At 39.1% G+C, this 22905-nt stretch overlaps 1 pseudogene; it reads left to right on the top strand.

The window, feature by feature from the left end:
* Positions 1–22905, top strand: part of LOC138895194 (uncharacterized) — a 198336-nt pseudogene that overhangs the window by 145205 nt on the left and 30226 nt on the right.

Below are 22905 nucleotides of genomic sequence, written 5' to 3'. Positions count from 1 at the left end.
ATACTACCGCATGCGTATCAATATCACAATATATCACAATTTGCACCTCAAGTGCCCAAATATTTCAACTTGCCAAAATGAATCAATAATAATATATTTTCACAATAAAGAGCTCACGGCTCATGCCAAAATAAATCAACAACAATATTTTACATAATAAAGAGCTCACGGCTCCATCGCAATGAGTACGAAAATCTCACAAAATATTCAGCAAAAATAATATTTCACAAATTTAACACCTTGTCTAAATATCAAATTTTGAAATGTAAAAAAATTCATTTTTAATAATACTTAAATTAAGAAAGTCATCCTTCAGGAAATGCACAGAACAAAAGAAAATAGAGTTTCAACTAAACAGGTAAAACACATAGCAGGAACACGTCAGGCAAATTTAAAATACGAAAATATATTAATGATGATGAATATAACAGAATAAAATAATTTAATTAATATGCAACAGTGTTCTACACAATTTAAAAATATAATCTTCCACATTTAGCCCGTGTACACACTCGTCACCTCGTGTACACGACTTTCAACACATTACAATTATCACATAAATATCAATCCTAGGGGGAATTTTCCTCACACAAGGTTAGACAAGTCACTTACCTCGACTTGCTCCAATTTAATCCACTAGTCGGCCTTTTCCTCGATTATCCAACTCTGAATGGCTCGAATCTAGACAAAATAATTCGATACAGTCAACAAAAATTATAGGAATTAATTTCATAAGAAAATACTATATTTTCACAAAAATTCCGAAATTAACTCAAACATCGCATGTGGGTCCCACGTCTCAGAATCCGACAAAAGTTACGAAATATGAACGCCACTTCAAGCACGAGTTCAACCATATGAATTTTACTAAAATCCGACATCAACTCAACCCTCAAATATTCAATTTACACCAAGAGGGTCTTCTAAATCTTCCAACTTAATTCACCAATTAAATGTTAAAAATAACTATGGATTCGAGTAATTTGTCCAATATTGAGTTAAGAACACTTACCCCGTTGTTTTCTTTGAAAATCTCCCAAAAATCGTCTCTTCCCGAGCTCCAATTCGTCAAAAATGATCCCATTTTCAGAACTTTAACTTTCTGCCCATGCTTTTTCTTCTATGCGTTCGCGGCCAAAGGCACGCGATCGCGAAAAACAAAATAAGGTTGCCCAGAATAAAGCTTATGCGATCGCGGATGAAGTAACGCGATCGCGAAGAACAAATCCCCACTGTCCAAAATTGACACTGTACAATCACGGATAACTCCACGCGATCATGAAACACAACATTCCCAGACCTACGTGATCGCGGGTTCATCCATGCGATCGTGAAGGGTTAAGCGCGTGGACCAGCTTCTGCATCGTTTCCTCTTTGCGAACGCGGTCTTAGTCACGCGTTCGCATAGCACAGCTTGCCAAACTTACGCGATCGCGGACTTTCCCACGCGATTGCATAGCACAAATTTTCCAACTGCCCAATTAAGTCTACGCGATCGCAGACCTTCTCACGCGATCACATAAAAGGAAACCAGACACCAGATTTCAGCAATTCTAAGTGCAAATGTTTGGTCCATTAACCGTCCAAAACTCACCCGAGGCCCCGGGGACCTCAACCAAATATACTAACAAGTCCTAAAATACAATACGAACTTAGTCAAAACTTCAAATCACATCAAACAATGCTAGAAACACGAATCACACCCCAATTCAAGCTTAACGGAAACTAACATATTTCAACTTCTATATTCGATGCCGAAATCTATCAAATCAAGACCGATTGACATCAAATTTTGCACACAAGTCATAAATGATATAACAGATCTATGAAAATTTTCGGAACTGGATTCCGACCCCGATATCAAAAAGTCAACTCCCGGTCAAACTTTAAAATTTAAATTCCTATTTTAGTCATTTCAAGCCTAATTTAACTACGGACTTCCAAATAAAATTCCGAACATGCTTCTAAGTCCAAAATCACCATACGGAGCTGTTGGAATCATCAAAATTCAATTCCGGGGTCGTTTACACATAGGTCGACATCCAGCCATCCTTTTCAACTTAAGTTTTAAAATTTGGAACTAAGTGTTTCAATTCATTCTAAAAACCTCACCGGACCCAAACCAATTACCCCAGCAAGTCACATAATAGTTATAAAGTACAGAATGAGCAGTAAATGGGAAAACATGGCTACCACTTTTAAAATGACTGGTCGGGTCGTTATATGCATTGACTTCTGAGATCTCAACAATGCGTGTCCCAAATATGAATTCCCGCTTCCTATTCCATATATGATGATTGATGCTACTACTGGGTATGAGGTAATGTCATTTATGGACGGTTCATCGAGCTATAACCAAATTCGCATGTCGCCAAAAGATGAAGAGCTTACTGCATTTCGTACCCCAAAGGGTATTTATTGCTACAAGGTAATGCCTTTTGGATTAAGGAACGCTGATGCTACTTATCAAAGGGCTATGCAGAATATATTTAATGATCTTCTCAACAAGAATGTCAAATTCTATGTGGACGACTTGGAGGTAAAATCAAGAAAGAGGGGCGACTACTTGAACGACTTTCCGCCTTTGGAGTTACTTCCGGAAAGTTCCATGGTTTCATTGTCTGGCATCGAGGGATTGAAATTGATCAAGCCAAAGTAGATGCAATCTTGAAAATGCTGGAGCCTCGGGATATTCACGAATTGAAAAGTCTGCAAGGAAAGTTAGCTTACCTTAGAAGAATCATATCAAACCTAGCTGGGAGGTACCAACCATTCAGTCGCCTTATGAAGAAAGGTGTCCCTTTCAAATGGGACTAAACGTGTAGCAATGCCTTTGAGATCATTAAATCTTACTTGATGAAGCCTCTGGTTTTAGCAGACCCTATACCTGGAAATCCATTGATACTATATATTGCGGCGCAAGAAAGGTCTGTTGGAGCACTATTGGCCTAAGAAAATAATGAGGGGAAAGAAAACTCTCCTTACTACTTGAGCAGGATGATGACACCAAACGAGCTGAATTATTCGCCAATTGAAAAGTTGTATTTGGCGCTAGTCTTCTCAATTCAAAAGTTGAAGCACTACTTTCAAACTCATGTTGTTCGTCTTGTTTCTAAAGAAAATCCCATCAAGTTCGTGATGTCAAAACCTGTTCTTAGTGATCGACTAGCGAGATAGCATCTCCAATTTCAACAATTCGAGATTTTGTACATCCCTCAAAAGGCTATAAAAGGACAAGCATTGGCAGATTTCTTGGTTGGTCATCTGATACCTGATGACTAGGAGCTAACTGATGAAATACCTGATGAGGACGCAATGGTCGTTGAAGTTCAACCTCCATGGAAGATGTACTTTGATGGCGCTGGGCATCGCGGAGGAACTGGTGTTGGCGTGGTATTTGACACTTCCCAAGGTGAAGTCTTGCCCTACTCCTTCACCTAGACACAACTCTGTTCCAACAATGTTGCTGAGTATCAAGCATTAATACTTGGGTTGAAATGGCTATTGATATGAAGCAGTTACAGTTGCAAGTCTTTGGTGACTCCCAGTTGGTGATCAACCAGCTTTTAGGTAGATACAAGGTCAAGAAACCTAAACTACGCCTATATCATGATTATGCTAAAACATTAATTGGGTGGGTCGGTAACGTGACTATTCAACATATACCAAGGAAAGTGACACGACCCAAAATCTAACCATGGTCGTGATGGCGCCTATCGTGTTACAAGGCAAGCCTATTTCCCAAAATATTACTACTAAATCTATTATAAGAATTTAATAAAACATTTTCAATATTTGAATTTTTCATAAATTAATCAACTCTAAATATAATTATAGAAAATACGGAAACGAGCTTCAAACATCGGGGTATCACTAAGTCATGAGTGTCTAAATCTATGAACTAAGAAATAAAACTGTCTAACTGTCAATACAGTCTAAAAGAAGAAATGATAAAAGGAGTAACAAGGTCCTGCGGACACTAGCAACTACCTTGCAGTCTCCAACGATAGCCGGCCTGAACTCAACGATCGTCGCGCTCTAACTCACCTGGATCTGCACATAAAATGCAGGGTGTAGTATGAGTACAACTGACTCAGTAGTAACAGAAATAACTAAGGAACTGAGTAGTAGTGACGGAAAAAGTAGAACAATTCAATTATTTCTTTATCACAATTTAAAATAAATAGAAATAAACAGGTAAATTCCATCAACTCAATAAATGCTTGGTGAACATCTGATGCACTGCCTCGGTAGTGTTGGCAACAGAGTCTGGCTCCTCAGACTGGCCAGCCGGTGCCACCTGTGCTGATGGTGCTGCAGGATCTGGGTCTGAAGAGTGTGGGTCAATCAACATGTCGAAAGGGATGTCTCCGGCTGCAGCAAGTTTGGTCACCTGCCTCCAGAGCTTGTCCACTGACTTATTACTGGCCTGGGACTTTCTCATCTTCTTTACTTATTTTCCCAGCTCTTCGATCACTGACCCGTGTTGTACCAAGGTAGCCATGAAGGTGTTCTGGTTCTCTAGGAGCTTCTTCAATGTCTCCTCAACTGTCGAGCGAATCTGAGGTGCTTGAACTAAAGACTGTGCTGCAACAGTACTAGATAGGTCAGACATCTTTACAGTGGTTGTCTGCATCTAGTTATTGAGGCTCGCCAATGTCTCTGAGACTCGCAGCGTAGAAAGTGGTTCAGTAGGCAAGGGCATCGGCTTCAAAGCCGAGGTGGAACCTGTGATAGGAACTGCAGAAGAGGCTATAGATGATGGTGGTGGCATAACTGCAGCAGTAGAGGAAGGCTCGGTCGAAGTAGATGGGACATCAACTCCCTCCGCAACTACCACAGCTGGCTCATCAGACTGGCTTGTGGTGGTAGACGGTTGACCTTTTCTCTTCAGGTTGCTTGTATTCTTAAGTGAGTACCATGAGAAAGGCTTCTTTGGCCGCACCTTTGTATAATAATCCCTTGACTCTACCCTCGCATCTATGAGATACTCTGTAATAGTGTTGGGATACGGGTAGGACGAGTCATCTTGCCAAGCAATGACTGAGATATTGGCCGACATCATGATACCCACATTGATAGGTTACCCGGCCATGATCGAAGCACACAACAGGTACCTATTGAGTGTTGAGTGTTGTACACTCCCCCGAAGATAGGTCTCATTCTGGCTCGGGTACAGCACTCAACACTTGATTGGTACCTTCACTCACTTGGGGTGAGTACAAACTCCGGAGGGACTTCCAAAGCCCAATCTCTAAGCACGGACAACTCATGTGCCATAATATCAATCCCTGGATCCGTACGGTCAACTCACGTGCTACGCAGACAACTCATGCGCTATGGTATCAATACCTGGATCCGCATGGACAACTCACGTGATGCACGGACAACTCACGTGCCTCAATCAAATACCTCACAACAAGCCCTCGGCCTCACTCGGTTATGTACCTCTCTAGCCTCACCATCATCAACAAATAAGGGAAACACAGCCCACGTCAAGTATCACAGCATATCAGCAAAATAATAGGGACTGAGGTAAACATGTACAATAAAATCTATGACTGAGTGCAAATAATGTGAGCATTAATAAAGCCTAAGAATGATCTCTAACAAGAAGGCAAACAAGTTCAACAACAAATAAACACATAACCACAGATAATAGCTATTAGGCCTCACAGCCTCACGGGATGGACCAAGTCTCATTCCCTCGCGGTGCACACCCACACGCCTATCACCTAGGCTAGCCCATTTAGTTGGGCTACAAATGATGAGCCCATTTTTTTAGGCCCAAGATATCATCTTCCTAGAGGCCCAGTTTGGTGTCACACGTGAAATGACGTGGCACATCAAGTCAAGCGAAAGAGCCAATACGATCGTGCCATGTGGCAAAATGACAAGGCATGCCAAGCCAAATTAAAGGGCTACTGAAACTGCGCCACGTGTGCAAGTGACATATTCTGGCCAATCAAATGCGGCCTTGTCACACTTCACTTTGATTGGTCGAAAAAAGTTTGTTCTTATCATAATTCTTCCCTCCCAAAACTATAAATAGGGATCTTCATAACTCAGAGAAGACACCAGAAGTTATAACAAGAACCAAGAGGGAGCTCGTGGAACAAACGCTGCAGATTTCTCTAAAGGCTACAAGCATTCAAGTGTTCTAAGGATTAAAAGATCAAGATGAAGATTCAAGAACAAGCTGCAAGCACTTGGATTAAAAATACGTCAAGATCAAAATCAGGCCTCAAGCACTTGGATTAAAATAAAATAAAGTTTAAGGTACACTCAAATTATTTGAAATCAAATACTACGATTGTTGCAATATTTTTCGGTCTTGATTTTATTTTCTTGACGCAAATTTATTGTTTACACATATATCCGTTTGTGTCATTTACTTATATAGTAGATGATTTAGTGTATAGAGTTTAGCTTATATACGGAAGATTAAATCATTGGTTCTTATGAGTATAAAGATCACAATCTAATGATGGAATAATTATTGAAAGATTCAAAATCTAATGATGGAATTAGACAAAGCATCAGGAATGATTGTAGCACAAGACTAAATATAATTTATCTTGATTATGGGAATGATTTAATTCCAACTTCTTGTGCTAGTACATTTTGTATGTATTGAACGGAGCAAGTAGAAATAAGTATTTTATACTGACTTAATAAAATAAATTCTCTAGCCATTAAATGTACTTATACTCTTAATTTTGATATAATTATTATTAGTTGTGTATTTTATTATTATTTTGATTTATTAAAAGGCGAGATTCTTTTGTGGGTCAATATGCTTGGTAAATTGGAAAATAATAATATACATTGGCAAAGTAATAGTTAGTTGATGGAATCCATGTCTCGGTCTAGAGATTGACGATACACCTTTATGAAAGTTTATAAGTTTTCATGTGTAAACTCTGCAGGTGAATTTTGTAATCGTCACATGAAATAAGTTAAGCGAAAGTCTAAAGGGAATAATCAATGAATTAAATTGTCAGTAATTTAATTTATTTTATTAGCAACTGAATCTTAACATGGGGAGTTAAATAATATTTAATGAAAGAATTTCGAAATTGAACTGAGGAGTACAGTTACGAATTTTTAGTAAAATAATTCGTAATTTATTATGGTGGCATTAATTCAGATATTTCGAATTAAGTCCATAATAGGAAGCCTCATTAATTAAATATTGTGGTCCATGTTGTGCCCGAATAATTAGGAATTAAATGAAATTTTATTTCTTGGTGAATAAGGAAGACCCAACATGTTTAGGAAAAGGTTTTAAACCTTAAAAACTGTGGCTATATAAAGGGGTCTTATTCCATAAGGAGCTATGATTTTTACTACACGATTTTTCTTAGAGAAACTCGCCCACATGAGTTTCGCTAATTTCGGGCATTATTCGTGTCACACAGCAGAACACCGGGGAACTAGAAGATGATCATGTGGATGGTTTTTGCTCATGCTTGAAGGTCTTTTCGCCATCACAGTCATGCTTCAAGAGATAAGTATCTATTTTATGTTTGATTAAAATATGTGATTATGTGTTGTTTATATTGCATGCAAGTGATCTTGGATATTTGTAATTTTGGATAGATATTGCTCTTGAATCAACTTACGAAGTCGTTAACTGATAGAGCCAATAGGCCTGGCTGTTTCACTAACTCTGAAATCTAACCCTTCATTAGGTTGGTCAACTGAGTTTTTGGGCCAAGTGACAAAACTGAATCGGGCTTTAGACCAATATATTTTTGAGAAATATATAGAGAAATTTTCAAAAACCACTATTGTTTAGTGGTTATTAACTTCCTATTGCTACCATATACATAATTACTTCCTATAGCTACTATTAAGTTGTTAAAGTAGCGTATTCGCTGTATTCATCAGCAAAAAACGCCTAAAAATCATAGTAGTTCCAGCTGTAGGCGCTTGTATTCACATGTATTCGCGCCATGTATTCATGTATAGAGCAGTAAAAAGCGTCTAAATTCAAGGCAGTCCAGTTGTACGCGCATGTATTCACATGTATCCGCGTCATGTATTCATGAATACAGTAATGGCAATCACCTTAAAAATAGGTATGTCCAACTGTCTAATAACATAAATAATATCAACTAACGTGATACACTCCTAATATAACTCAACAAAATCAATTCGAACATGCCTCATTATCAACCCCATTAATTAGAATGATTTTTCAGTTTTATATAACTTTTGTATTTAGTACGTTTTAATATTATTTTTTTACTGTTGCATTCATCATATTCAATATATGTATTTACTGTATTCGTTATTTTATATACAGTGTATTCAAATATATTTGTATTAATAGTATTTTAGTTATTCCTAATACATGTTATATATTACTATTGTATTCACTATATTACATTGGTTGTATTCACTATATTTCTATTTGTATTTAGTGTATTTTACTGTATTTTAAAATTAAATGTACTCACTATTTATATTTTGTTCTGTTTTTATGTTTATATTCAGTCTATTTCAATATTTATATCATGTATTCATGCATGAATACATATGTATTCAGCTGTATTGAAAACATACAAACCTTCGAAATACATAAATACAAGAAAAAATGTATTTATAAAAAAATACAATGTATTTAAGTTAATTTGTACAGAACACAATGTATTTATATCATTTTATGTGACTAAATAGCAAATAAGAGAAGAAAAATCATCAGAGATTGCATTTTAGGTCAAGCAAAATATTGTATACATTGTATTAAAACTAAAATAGAGACAAACAAAAACCTCGGCCTTCGGATCTTCTCTAGCGTAAACAATATTGCAGTATCCATGTAGAGGACTCCATTGCAATATCTGGCGTAGAAGAAAGACGCAGTGGACCTCTTGTTTCAAAGTTGTTGAATCCGTGTCACAGCCTGAAATTCTCACATTCGGGACCGTGATGGCGCGAAATATTTCACTTGCTAGGCAAGTGTAATGACCCGACCGGTTGTTTTGCGTATTACAACCATGTTTCCCCATTTACTTCTCAAATTGGGCTTTACAATTGTTGTGTGACTTGTCGGGGTAATTAGTTTGGCTCAGGTGAGGTTTTGGAATGAATTGGAATACTTAGTTTCAAGATTTAAAGCTTAAGTTAAAATAGTGACCGGATGTCGACTTATGTGTAAACGACCTCGGATTCAAATTTTGATGATTCCAATATCTCCGTATGGTGATTTTGGACTTAGGAGCGTGTCCGGAAAATGTTTTTGGAAGTCTGTAGTGGAATTTGGCTTGAATTGCCGAAAGTTAAATTTTTGGAAAGTTTGGCCGGGGGTTGACTTTTTGATATCGGGGTCGGAATCCGATTCTGGAAATTGGAATAGGTCCGAAATGTAAAATGTGACTTGTGTGCAAAATTTGAGGTCAATCGGATGTGATTTGATGTGTTTCGGCGCAAGTTGTAGAATTTGAAGTTTCAAGGTTCAATGATTTCGAATTGAGGTATAATTCGTCGTTTCGATGTTGTTAGGTGTGATTTGAGGCCTCGAGTAGGTCCATGTTATGTTATGGGATTTGTTGATACAATTGGTTGAGTTCCCGGGGGCCTCGGGTGAGTTTCGGACGGTTAATGGATCAAATTTGGACTTAAGGAAATGCTGGAACTGCTGCCTACTGGTGTGATCGCACCTGCGAAGATTTTGATCGCAGGTGCGAAGACGCATGTGCGCGAGATCAATCGCAGAAGCATCCAAGAGTGGGACTGAGCAATGCTGGCAGGTGCGAAGTCGCAGGTGCGAAGGTGTTGACGCAAATGCGGACCGGGGCTGGCCTGGGGCGAAGGCAGGTGCGAAGGGTTTTCGCAGATGCGAGAAAAGGTCCGTAGATGCGAGGTTTTGGGAGGCTGGCTGTTTCCACAGGCGCGAATTTTTGTCCGCAAAAGCATATGCGAAGGTGCGAGCCCAGGCACCGCAGGTGCGGAAATGTCTGGGCAGTGTTTAAAACGAGGGTTCCGAGAATTTTTCTCATTTTCAGATTTTGGAGCACGGTTTGGGCGATTTTGGAGAGGAAATTTTTCACATAACTTGGGGTAAGTGTTCATAACTCCCTTGTGATTATATTCCATGAATTAATCTTAATTTTTGGTGTAAGATTATTGAATCTTCAAGAGAAATAGAAGGAAATTTCTATAATGTCACAAAATGAATTTTTCAAGTTTGAATATCGATTTGAAGTCGGATTTGAGTGAAATTAGTATGGTTGAACTTGTAATTAGATGGTTTGTCGTATTTTGTGAGTTTCGTCGGATTTTGAGACGTGGGCCCCACGGGTATTTTTGGGGCATAATTTAGGGTTTTTGTGGAAATTATTAGCTTTTTCATATGGAATTAATTCCTATGAATTGTGTGGACTGAATCAAATTAATTGTGGTAGATTCAAGCCGTTCGGGAGTTGATACACACATTATGGGCTTTCAGGAGCATTGTTTAGCTTGCTCAACATTGGAGTCGGCTTGTTCGAGGTAAGTAACTCTTCTAATCTTGGAGTGTAGGGTATGAACCCTGAATATATGTATTTTTTTTAATTTTGGGAGGTGACGCACATGCTAGGTGACAGGCGTGTGGGAGTGCACTATAGAAATTGTGACATAATTATTTCTATGGAATTTTATAGTTAAATAATCTTGGCATTTTCCATGCGGTTTTATGTGTTAAAGAAATTGAGCTGAAAAACATATTAAAAATCATGTTGAGGATATGTGCCAGTATTATTGGGACCCTCAGAGGTCATATTATTGTGAATTATTGTGTTAAATTGTAAATTCATACTCAGTCATATTTATTTCATTGCATATCATAACTCAGTTTTATGACTCTATTTTGATGCATATAAATGTTTTTGGGGCGAATGCCCTGTTTTACTGAAATGCCCGAGTGGCTTGAGAGATTTATGACTAAGTGAGGCGAGGGCCTGATTTATGTTACATATTTATGGGATCGGGCTGCACGCCGCAGCATGTTTGATATCGGCCGAGGGCCTGATTGTGAGGATGAGTGTAGATCGGGGCTGCCCACCTGCAGCTTACTTTATTATTATGGCACGTGAGTTGTCCGTGCAGCACGTGAGTTGTCCGTACAGATTATAACGCTTGGGCTGAAGGAGCCCATCTGGAGTCTGTACACACCCCCAGTGAGCGCAGGTACTTACTGAGTGCGAGTGTCGAGTGCTGAGTGACTAGGAGGCATGAGTAATTGTGAGGTATGCCCGAGTGGCAAGAGTGATTGTGAGGTATGCCCGAGTGGAAAGAGTGATTGTGAGGTATGCCCGAGTGGCAAGAGTGATTGTGAGGTATGCCCGAGTGATACGAGTGACTGTGAGGTTTGCCCGAGGGGTTGTATATGAGTGATGTTCTGCCCGAAGGGTTGTTTATGATTTTATCATTAAATTGCATCGCATTGGCATGCACACATGACATACAGGCATAGAGATGTATTTTTCCTCATGCTGTACAACATCACATCATTCATGATTTCTCACACATTTTTTTATAGATGGGCATAGTGATGCATTTGTTTTACACGGGTTATCCGGAAGGAAAATGAAATATATTATTTATTATTGAGAATATTTTTGGAGAAATTTATTATTTTCAAACTATTTATATTATTGGAAACTTCGGCAAACGATTTAGGTTTTCACTGATGTATTTGAAAAGAAGAACTATTATTTTTGAAATCATGATTTGGCTAAGAATTTTATCTCTGAGTTACTTCTCGTATTATTTGCTTTATGTTATTATGGACTGTTGTGGACTATTGGTTATGGACCCGACATTGGTGGAAGCTCGTCACTACTTTCAACATACAGCTAGGTTTGTTACTTACTCAGTACATGGGGTCGGTTGTACTGATACTACACTTATGCACATTGCGTGCAGATGTTGGTTGTTGTTGTTGTTGTGCTCGATGGTTGCGGGACTTGAAGATGTACCTGCGTTCCTGCTGTAGCTGCCCCTTGTTCAGGGTAGCCTTAGATTTTATAAAAGCTCTGTTTATGTACTATTCAGACAAAATATGTTTTTATTTCATTTTCGCTTTGTATACTCTATTCTTAGAAGCTCATGATTTGTACTACCAGTTCTTGGGTAATGTATAAGGTTAAGATAATTATTTACTTAAATTTCTTTAATAATTATTTTTGGAATTGGATAGTTGAAAGTTTGCTTACCTAGCGGGTTGGGTTAGGTGTCATCACGACTAGTTGGATTTTGGATCGTAACAGCAAGCCAACGTTAGAATATAATTAGCCATTTTAACAAAATTTTAAATTAATTAATAACAAGGAAACAAATGCGGAAGTAAAGTCTGAAATAAAGTGAATAATCCATAATAATAGTGATATCTCAATACCATCCTATAACTGGAGTCACAAGTGCACGAGCTTCTAAAATAATACAGATAAAGGTCTGAATAAAATTCAAGCTATTTGAAATATAATACACAGCAGAGATAATATAGAAGGGGACTTCAGAACTGCGAACGCTGTACAGTTATACCTCAAGTCTCCACTGGTACCTCAAGTCCGATTGACCTAAAATTTTGCACACAAGTCATAAATAACATAACGGAGCTACGAAAATTTTCAGAACTGGATTCTGACCCCGATATCAATAAAAGTTAATTTATGGTCAAACTTTGAAATCTTTAAGCCTTTAAGCTTCTAGTTTTCGCCAACTGGCGATAATTCAAGCTAGAGACCTCCAAATTAAAATTCGGGTATACGCCCAAGTCCCAAATCACGATACTGACCTACTGAAACTGTCAAAATACTGATCTGAGTCCGTTTGCTCAAAATATTGACCAAAGTCGACTCAGTTGAGTTTTAAGGCTCTATTTCACATTTTAATCATTTTTTTCATATGAAAACATTCCAGAAAATTATACGGACTATGCACCCAAGTCGAGGAATGATAAATAGTGATTTTCAAGGTCTTAGAACATAGAATTAATTATTACATTTAAAGATGATCTTTTGGGTCATCACATTCTCCACCTCTAAAACAAAGCGTTCGTCCTCGAACAGAATTAGAAAAGTACCTGAGCTGGTAAAAAGGTGTGGATATTTACTCCGCATGTCCGACTCGGACTTCTAGGTAGATGCCTCTACCAGCTGACCCCTCCATTGCACCTGAACTGAAGGATAACTCTTAGACCCCAATTGTCCGGGTTAGAATAGCTACCGACTGGACTGAGCTGAAATCTAACACATGGGATGGATCACCATGATATTTTCGGAGCATAGACACATGGAACACCGGATGAACCGTTGATAAACTAGGTGGTATTGCAACCCTGTAGTCTACTTCACCCTACCCTTTCAAGATATTCGAAGGGTCCTATATACCTAGGGATCAACTTGACCTTCTTCCCGAACCTCATTACACCTTTCATAGGTAAAACCCGAAGCAATACTCTTTTTCCAACCATGAATAAAATATTTCAAACTTCACGGCCGGCATAACTCTTTTGCCTGGACTGAGCTATGCGAAGTCAATCCTGAATAACCTTAACCTTATCCAAGGCATACTGTACCAAATCGGTACCCAACAACCGACCTTCTCCAGGTTCAAACCAGCCAATTGGCGATCGGCGTCGCCTTCTGTATAATACCTCATATGGAGCCATCTGAATGCTTGACTGGTAGCGTTTATTATAAGCAGACTATACAAGTGGCAAGAACTGATCCCAAGAACCTCCAAAGTCTATAACACAAGCGTGAAGCATATCTTCCAATATCTGAATGGTGCGCTCTAACTATCCGTCTGTCTGTGGATGAAATGTTGTGTTCAACTCAACCTGTGTGTCAAACTCACACTGTACAACACTCTAGAAGTGTGAGGTAAATTGCGTACCTCGATCTGAAATAATAAACACGGGCACACCGTGAAGGCGGACAACCTCACGAATGTAAATTTCAGCTAACCGCTCTGAAGAATCAATAACTGCCATTGGATGAAATGTGCTGACTTGGTCAACCTGTCTACAATGACCCAAACTGCGTCAAATTTTCTCTGAGTCCGTGGGAGTCCAACAACAAAATCCATAGTGATACGCTCCCACTTCCACTCAGGAATCTCTAACTTCTGAAGCAAACCACCAGGTCTCTGATGCTCGTACTTAACTTGCTGACAATTCAGACACTGAGCACATATGCAACTATATCCTTCTTAATTCTCATCCACAAATAATGTTGCCGCAAATCTTGATACATTTAGGTTGTACCTGGATGAATAGAATACTTGGAACTATGGGCCTCTTCCAGAATTAATTCACGAAGCCCATCCACATTAGGCACATAAATACGACCCTGCATTCACAGAACTCCATCTTCCCCTACAGCAACCTATTTGACATCACCATGCTGCACTGTATCCTTAAGGACAAGTAAATGAGGATCATCATATTGTCGCTCTCTGATGCTCTCATATAAAGAAGACTGAGCAACTGTGCAAGCTGGAACCCGACTAGGTTCTGAAACATCTAACCTCACGAACTGATTAGCCAAAGTCTGGACATCTACAGCTAATGGTCTCTCACCAACCGGAATATAAGCAAGGTTGCCCATACTCACAGCCTTTCTACTCAAGGCATCGGTCACCACATTAGCCTTTCCGGGGTGATACAAAATGGTGATATCATAGTCTTTCAACAAATCCAACCATCTTCTCTACCTCAAATTAAGATCTTTTTGTTTGAACAGATACTGAAGGCTACGATGATCAGTGAATACCTCACACGAGACACCGTAGAGGTAATGCCTCCAAATCTTCAGCGCATGAATAATGGCTGCCAATTCTAAGTCATAAACAGGATAATTCTTCTCATAAACTTTCAATTGTCGCGACGCGTATGCAATCACCCTTCCATCTTGCATTAATACTGCACCAAGCCCAATGTGAGATACATCACAATATACCATATAAGATCCTGAACTTGTGGATAATACCAATACTGGCGCCGTAGTCAGAACATTCTTGAGCTTCTGAAAGCTCAACTCACACTCGTTTGACCATCTGAATATGACACCTTTCTGAGTCAGTCTGGTCAATGGGCTTGCTATAGATGAAAATCCCTCCACGAACCGACGATAATAACCTACCAAACCCAGGAAACTCTGAATCTCTGTAACTGAAGTAGGTCTAGGCCAATTCTGAACAGCCTCAATCTTCTTAGGATCCACTTTTATACCATCTGCCGATACAACATGCCCCAAAAGGACAACTGAGTCTAACCAAAATTCACATTTTGAAAATTTGGCGTATAACTGATTATTTTTCAAAGTCTGAAGCACACTTCGAAGATGCTGCCCATGCTCCTCTCGACTGCTGGAGTAAATCAAGATATCATCAATGAACACAACCACAAAGGAATGCAAATAAGGCTTGAACACATGATTCATAAAATCCATAAATGCTGCTGGGACATTTGTCAACCTGAATGACATCATTATGAATTCGTAATGCCCATACTGAGTCTGAAAAGCTGTCTTAGGGACATCAGATGCCCTAATCTTCAACTGATGGTAACCAGACCTCAAGTCGATCTTTGAAACCACCTTGGCACCTTGAAGCTGATCGAATAAGTCATCAATTCTTGGCAGTGGATACTTGTTCTTGATAGTAGCCTTGTTCAACTGTCGATAATCTATACACATTCGCATTGAACCATCCTTATTCCTTACAAATAACACTGGTGCACCCCAGGGAGAGACACTAGGTCTAATAAATCCCTGATCAAGCAGGTCTTGTAACTGCTCCTTCAATTCTATCAACTCCAGCTGGGCCATACGGTATGGTGGGATAGAAATGGGCTGAGTTCCCGGAGCTAAATCAATACACAAGTCAATATCTCTGTCGAGTGGCATTCCCAAAAAATCTGCAGGAAATACTTTTGGAAATTCACGAACAACTGGTACTAAGTCCATAGAAGGAACATCCGTACTGGGATCGCGAATATAAGCCAAATATGCTAGACACCCTTTCTCGACCATATGTCGAGCCTTCATATAAGAAATAACCTGCTAGCAGAATAACCAAGAGTTCCTTTCCACTCTAACCGAGGTAACCCCGTCATGGTTAGGGTCACCGTCTTGGCATGACAATCCAGTATAGCATGATAAGGTGACAGCCAATCCATACCCAAGATGACATCAAAATCTACCATATCAATAAGTAGAAAATCCACACTAGTCTCAAGACTACCAATAGTAATCACACACGAACGATAGACATGGTCTAGTACAACAGAGTCTCCCACCGGTGTAGATACACACACAGAAGCACTCATAGAATCACGAGGCACAACCAAATACGAAGCAAAATAGGAGGACACATAGGAATAAGTAGATTATGGATCAAATAGAACTGAAGCATCTCTATGGAAAACTGGAATAATACATATGATCACGACATCATATGACTCGGCCTCAAGCCTATATGGAAAAGCATAAAATCGGGGATGGGCCCCACCACCCTGAACTGCGTCTCTGGGATGGCCTCTAACTAGATGGCCTCCACCTCTAGCGGCCTGACCTCTACCTCTAGCTGTCTGACCCCTGCCTCTAGCTAGCTGAGCAAGAAGTGAAGCAACTAGTTCCAATATGATGGCACGAAAATCCTGTCAAGATCTGTTACTCGAGAACCTACGGTAATACCTCCTGATGTGACCAATGTTCCCACACTCATAACACCCATCCTAATGCCGTGGTTGCTGAAGCTGAAGCTGCCCCAAACGGACCGGATAACCGTTGTAGTGACTCTGGAGTGGTGGTGTATTGATAGGAGCTGAATGTGCACTAAATGCTAGTTGCCTAGAGTAAGGCATAATAGGATCGTGACTCCCTGAAGCATAAGGAGATGCCTGAAGTGCTGAATGAAGCGGTCTGGGAGGATGACCCCTACCAAAATTACCCTTGCCTCTAGACGAGGCACCAATGAAACCTCCTAACTGACGAGACCTCTTATCAGACCTCTGGGCTCCTCCTCGCGATATTAACAGCTTCCTGAAAGGAAATCTCACTTCCAACCTCCTTGGCCATCTGAAGCCTGATAGGGTGAGTGAGTCCCTCAATAAACCTCCTTCTCTCTCTCTCTCTCTCTCTCTCTCTCTCTCTCTCTCTCTCTCTCAGTAGGTAGTAAGAGGAGAGCATGATGGGCTAAATCCATAAAACGGGACTCATACTGAGTAACAATCATACTGCCCTGCTGTAGATGCTCAAATTACCTGCGGTAATCCTCTCTCAATGTGATAGGGAGGAATTTCTCTAGAAATAGTCATGAAAGCTGCTCCTAAGTCAATGCAGGCGATTCAACTGGTCTGGTCAATGTATAATCTCTCCACCACCTCTTGGCGGAACCTGTCATCTGAAATACGGAAAAATTGACCTCATTGGTCTCGACTATACCCATGTTCTGCAGCACCTCATGGCAGCGGTCAAGATAATCCTGTAGGTCCTCAGAAGGTGTACCACTTAAGTGAACTGGACAAATCTTAGTAAAGTTATCCAGTCTCAATAAGGCCTTAGAAGACATGGCGGGCCTATCACCGGCCTATGCCGCAACAACTGGCTGAACTACCCCAACTAATGGGAATGCTGGAGCATGATTCTGGGGAGCCATATACCCCGGAGCGGGAGTAGTGGGAGTTTGTGCTCCTCTCCCAGCCTGTGAGACGTCTGGTGCCGCTAAAAATGTACCATTCTGGGCCACGCCTTTCATAAGACTCGCCAAACGGACTAGAGCATCCTGAAGCACTGGAGTAGCTATGAATCCTTCCGGGACCTGAACTGGTCCAACTGGTACATTCTGAACTGGAACCTCCTCCCGAAGATCCACCTGAGGATCTACAACAGGTGCTACTACTCGAGCTCTAGACTGAGCTTTACCTCTGCCTCGGCCTCTAGCACGACCTCTACCCCTGGCCAAAGTTGCCACCGGGGGCTCTGGTCCCTGCCCGTCAGTAGATGTATTACGTGTCCTCGCCATCTGCGAGAGAATAAGAATAGAATAGTTCAATCATCAATGATAGAATAAAATCGCACGACAGGATAAAAAAGATGTGATATTGTTCCTAAACTTCATAGGCTCTGAAAGATAGGTATAGACGTCTCTGTACCGATCCTTCAGACTCTACTAAATTTGCTCATGACTCGTGAGACCTATGTAACCTAGTGCTCTGATACCAACTATCACGACCCGAAATTCCCACCTTCGGGACCGTGATGGCGCCTAACATTTTACTTGTTAGGCAAGCCAATGTTAGAATATAATTAGCCATTTTAACCAAATTTTAAATTATTTAATAACAAGGAAACAAATGCGAAAGTAAAGTCTGAATTAAAGTGAATAATCCATAATAATCTGGATATCTCAATATCATCCTAGAACTGGAGTCACAAGTGCACCAACTTCTAGAATAACACAGATAAAGGTCTCAATAAAATTAAAGTTTTTTGAAATATAATACACATAAGAGATAATATAGAAGGGGACTTCAGAACTGCGAATGCTGTACAGTTATACCTCAAGTCTCCACTGGTAGCTGTATTCGAGTAAATCTACAGACCAACTCTGAAATCTGCACAACAAGTGCAGAGTGTAGTATCAGTACAACCGACCCCATGTACTGGTAAGTGTCGAGCCTAACCTCGACGAAGTAGTGACGAGGCTAAGGCAGGTCACATACATTAACCTGTACGCAATAATAATAATAACAACAATAATAGAAATAAAATAGGTGTCTCTTTTCAACAGTTAAAGCCCACTCGACAGTCATAACCAATTATTATTTCAATCAGTTTCCGTTGCGGCGTGCAACCCGATTCCACAATATATTAATTTCAATCAATTATGTTACGGCATACAACCCGCTCCCCCAATATAAACTTTAAATAAATCTGTTACGGTGTGCAATCCGATCCCCCATATAAACTCTAAATAAATCTTTTGCGGCGTGCAACCCGATCCCCCATATAAACTTTAAATAAATCTGTTGCGGCATGCAACCCGATCCCCCATATAAACTTTAAATAAATTTGTTGCGGCGTGCAACCTGATCCCCCATATAAACTTATACAACTCTTAAATGTATTAGAAATACTCCAATAAATACCACGTTCAATGAGAAACTATTAAGCATCAAAACATACAATAATTATTATTTAATTATAAAACAAACAATGTCAAGTAGCAATTAATTGAGGAAATCAGGAAAAAAATAGGTAGTTTAATATTTATTATGAAAAACGTCAAATAGAATTTAGGACACATAAATCAATTAAGCATGTAACAATTATTGCAGGAATTCAAGAATTAATATTTGACAAGGAATATAAGTGAAATAATTATTATAATGATTAATTCGTGTCTTAATTAATTTAATATATTTAAATAATTAAGCAAACAATTAATTTGACAAAGTATAGGCACACGTCACCTTGCCTATACATCGTTACATATGAAATTCACATAGCAAATAATTCAAGGGCTTTATTCCCTCAATTCAAGGTTAACCACGACACTTACTTCGCTTTGCAACCAAATTCAAGAATCAAATAAACATTTGCCTCGCGAATTCGTGTCCTAAATCCTCAAATCTAGTCATAAATAATTCAATATACTCAATATAAATCGTAGGAATTAATTTCGTATGAATTTACTAATTTTGTGGATTAAAAATTTAAAATTCATCTCAAAAGTCAATAGTGGGACCCACGTCTCGAATCCTGGAAAAACTCACGAAATCCGAACACCCGTTCCGATACAAGTTCAACAATACAAAAATTATCGAATTCTGACACCGGATTGACCTTCAAATCTTAATTTTACATTTTTGGAAGAGTTTATAAAAATTTCATTTTTCTTCCATAAATTCACGGATTCATGATGTAAATGAGTATGGAATCATGAAATATAATCAATATAGGATAAGGAATACTTACCCCAATGTTTTTCCGTAAAAATCGCCCAAAACTCGCCTCTCCCCAACCTCCAATTAGTCAAAAAAATGGAAAATGGGACGAAGTCCCCTGCTTTATAACTTACAGTTATATCCAGGCTGCCCGCGGCCCTCGATCCTCAGCCTTCGATCCTTGACCTTATCCTGGGCCTCGATCTTGGGCCTTTGATCCTGGGCCTCGATCCTAAGCCTCGGCCTTCGACCCTTGGCCTCGATCCTCGGCCTTCGACTCTCGGCCTCGGTCTTCGGCCTTCGATCCTAGGCCTCGGTCTTCGGCCTTCAATTTCTGCCCCCGGATTTCCAGCAAAAACTATTGCAGTAACTATTGCAGCTGCTATTTAAGTCCAACTTTTTATCCGTTAACCATCCAAAACTCACCCCAGGCCCTCGGGACCACAACCAAATACACAACAAGTCCTAAAACATCATACGAACTTATTTGAAACCTCAAATCACATCAAACAATGCTAAAATCACAAATCACACCCCAATTCAAGCCTAATGAAACTTAAGAATTTTCAACTTCTACTTTCGATGTCGAAACCTATCAAATCAAGTCTGATTGACCTCAAATTTTGTACACAAGTCATAAATGACATAACGGAGCAATAAAAATTTTCAGAACTGGATTCTGACCCTAATATCAATAAAAGTCAATTTGTGGTTGAACTTTAAAATCTTTAAGCCTTTAGGCTTCTAGTTTTCGCCAACTAGCGATAATTGAAGCTAGAGACCTCCAAATTAAATTTCGAGCATATGTCTAAGGCCCAAATCACGATACGGACCTACTGGAACTGTCAAAAATACTAATCTGAGTCCGTTTGCTCAAAATATTGACCAAAGTCAACTTAGTTGGGTCATCACAATCCGCCATTAAAGAGGAAATTTGGAGTTTTTTGCTGAAAACCTAACAATGGTGAAGATTTTTTTAAAAAAAGTGAAGAGAAAAAGACGAAGCTTGAACCGACCAACAATCCAAAAACTTTAATACTTACCACGAATTTTTGGAGCAAAAATGTAGAGAGAGAGAGAGAGAGAGAGAGAGAGAGAGAGAGAGAGAGAGAGAGAGAATCGTATTGTGAGATAATCGTACTTCAAAATCGCGAATACAATCTTGCTGTGAGAGAGAGATCGTGGAGAGAGAAAGAAGAAATATTTTGCTGTGATTTTGGGAGAGAATAACTGAAAGAATGAGAGAGAAAAATGGTACATAGTTTAATGCCTTAATGGTAGTGTATACCATAAATACCTATTTTGCTATAAAAGATAGCTATAGAAAATAATATTTTAAAAGAGTTTTGATTTATAGTAAATATGGTATAAACCTTTGCTACAAGAGGTAAAATTTTCAAACGTGTATATTTTTGAAGAATTAACCCAAATAGCCGGCCACATAATCTCTTAAACTAAAATTAACCGATAGATATATAATATGTATAATTCATGTATAATACTCCCTCCGTTCCAGTTCATGTGAACTTATTTCCTTTTTGGTCCACTCCAAAAAGAATGACCCGTTTCTAAATTTGGAAATAATTTAGCTTAGACTTCCAATTCTACCCTTAATGAGATGCTTTTATAACCACACAAATACTTTAGTCCATTTTTGACTTGTTTAGGACCACAAATTTCGAAAGTCTTCAATTTTTCTTAAACTCTATGCCCAGTCAAACAAGTTCACATAAATTGAAACGGAGAGAGCATGTGCATAACTGTGTATAATCAATGTATAATATTTGTATACCGGCTGGAAAAAGTAAATAGTTAAATTGGTCGACTATTTGTGTAATAATCCCTATTTGTTTAGGGAATCTTACATAAATGTCCCAAATAAGTTCTAACTTACCAACCTCTAGCCATTAATTATAGACATACCAAAATTAAGCACATATAAAAATTGAAATCCCAAATAAATATGGTTCTTTCTCTCCAAGAATCATACACAAAGATCTCCTTCCATATTTTTAAGCGTGATCAACAAGAAACATTGGATGCAAGATGGAATGAAAATCTTATGGATGATGTCACGACCCAATTTTATCATAGGCCGTGATGGCGCCTAACACCGTTGTTAGGAAAGCCAACACTGATAGATCTGGTGATTTCCATTTTTAATATGTTTGCAAAGTGAATAACTTTCCTCATTTATAAAAGTTTTAGAAATTTACTACTGTTAAGTAATTAAACAAAAACAACTGAGCGCAAATCTAAGTCACAACAACAAAACCAAAATCATAAGTCTACTAGTGTGTGCCAAGACCTGGTGTCACAAGTGTATGGGCTGCTAGTAGAATATACAAAAGAATACTAGTCTACTGTCTCAAGGAAATAGACAGAAATATAAATCCAAAAGAGAGACTCTGGCTACTGCTGAACGGCTCGAAAGGGCAGCTCATCGTGTAGTCTCGAGCTAGAAGTCAAACGTGTGCGCCGGACTGGTAACCAGATGCACCTGCCTCAGAAGTGTAGCGTGAGTACGTAAACAACGTGTACCTAGTAAGTATCTAGTCTAACCTCGAAGAAGTAGTGACGAGGGGTCGACTTCGACACTTACTAAGGGCCAAAACATAATAATGAGAAGTTCTAATAAAGCAGGTAATGTACAATAATAATAGAGATCAAAACTGGAAGTAAGTAAGCAAATCCTTCTTTCAAGTAAGAATCAAACCATTTCTTTCATCTATTCCTATTACCTTTCAAGTCCGTGAAGCATTATTAAATATAAAAAGGGATTTCGGTATCACTACGCACGAGTTATGCCGAGGATGTATGACCTGATACAAATATACATAATAATATATTGTGCACTGCCGAGGGTCGAACGGCCCGAACCATATAATATATCAATAAATCCTGCCGAGGCGAACGACCCGCTCACATGAGAGTAGTGGAAGTTTACCCCGCTCGCGGAA

This window comes from Nicotiana tomentosiformis, chromosome 7 (assembly GCF_000390325.3).
Source record: "Nicotiana tomentosiformis chromosome 7, ASM39032v3, whole genome shotgun sequence".
Taxonomy (NCBI): Eukaryota; Viridiplantae; Streptophyta; class Magnoliopsida; order Solanales; family Solanaceae; genus Nicotiana; species Nicotiana tomentosiformis.
Note: the sequence above shows the minus strand (reverse complement) of the source record. Positions and strands in the feature narration are given on the sequence as shown.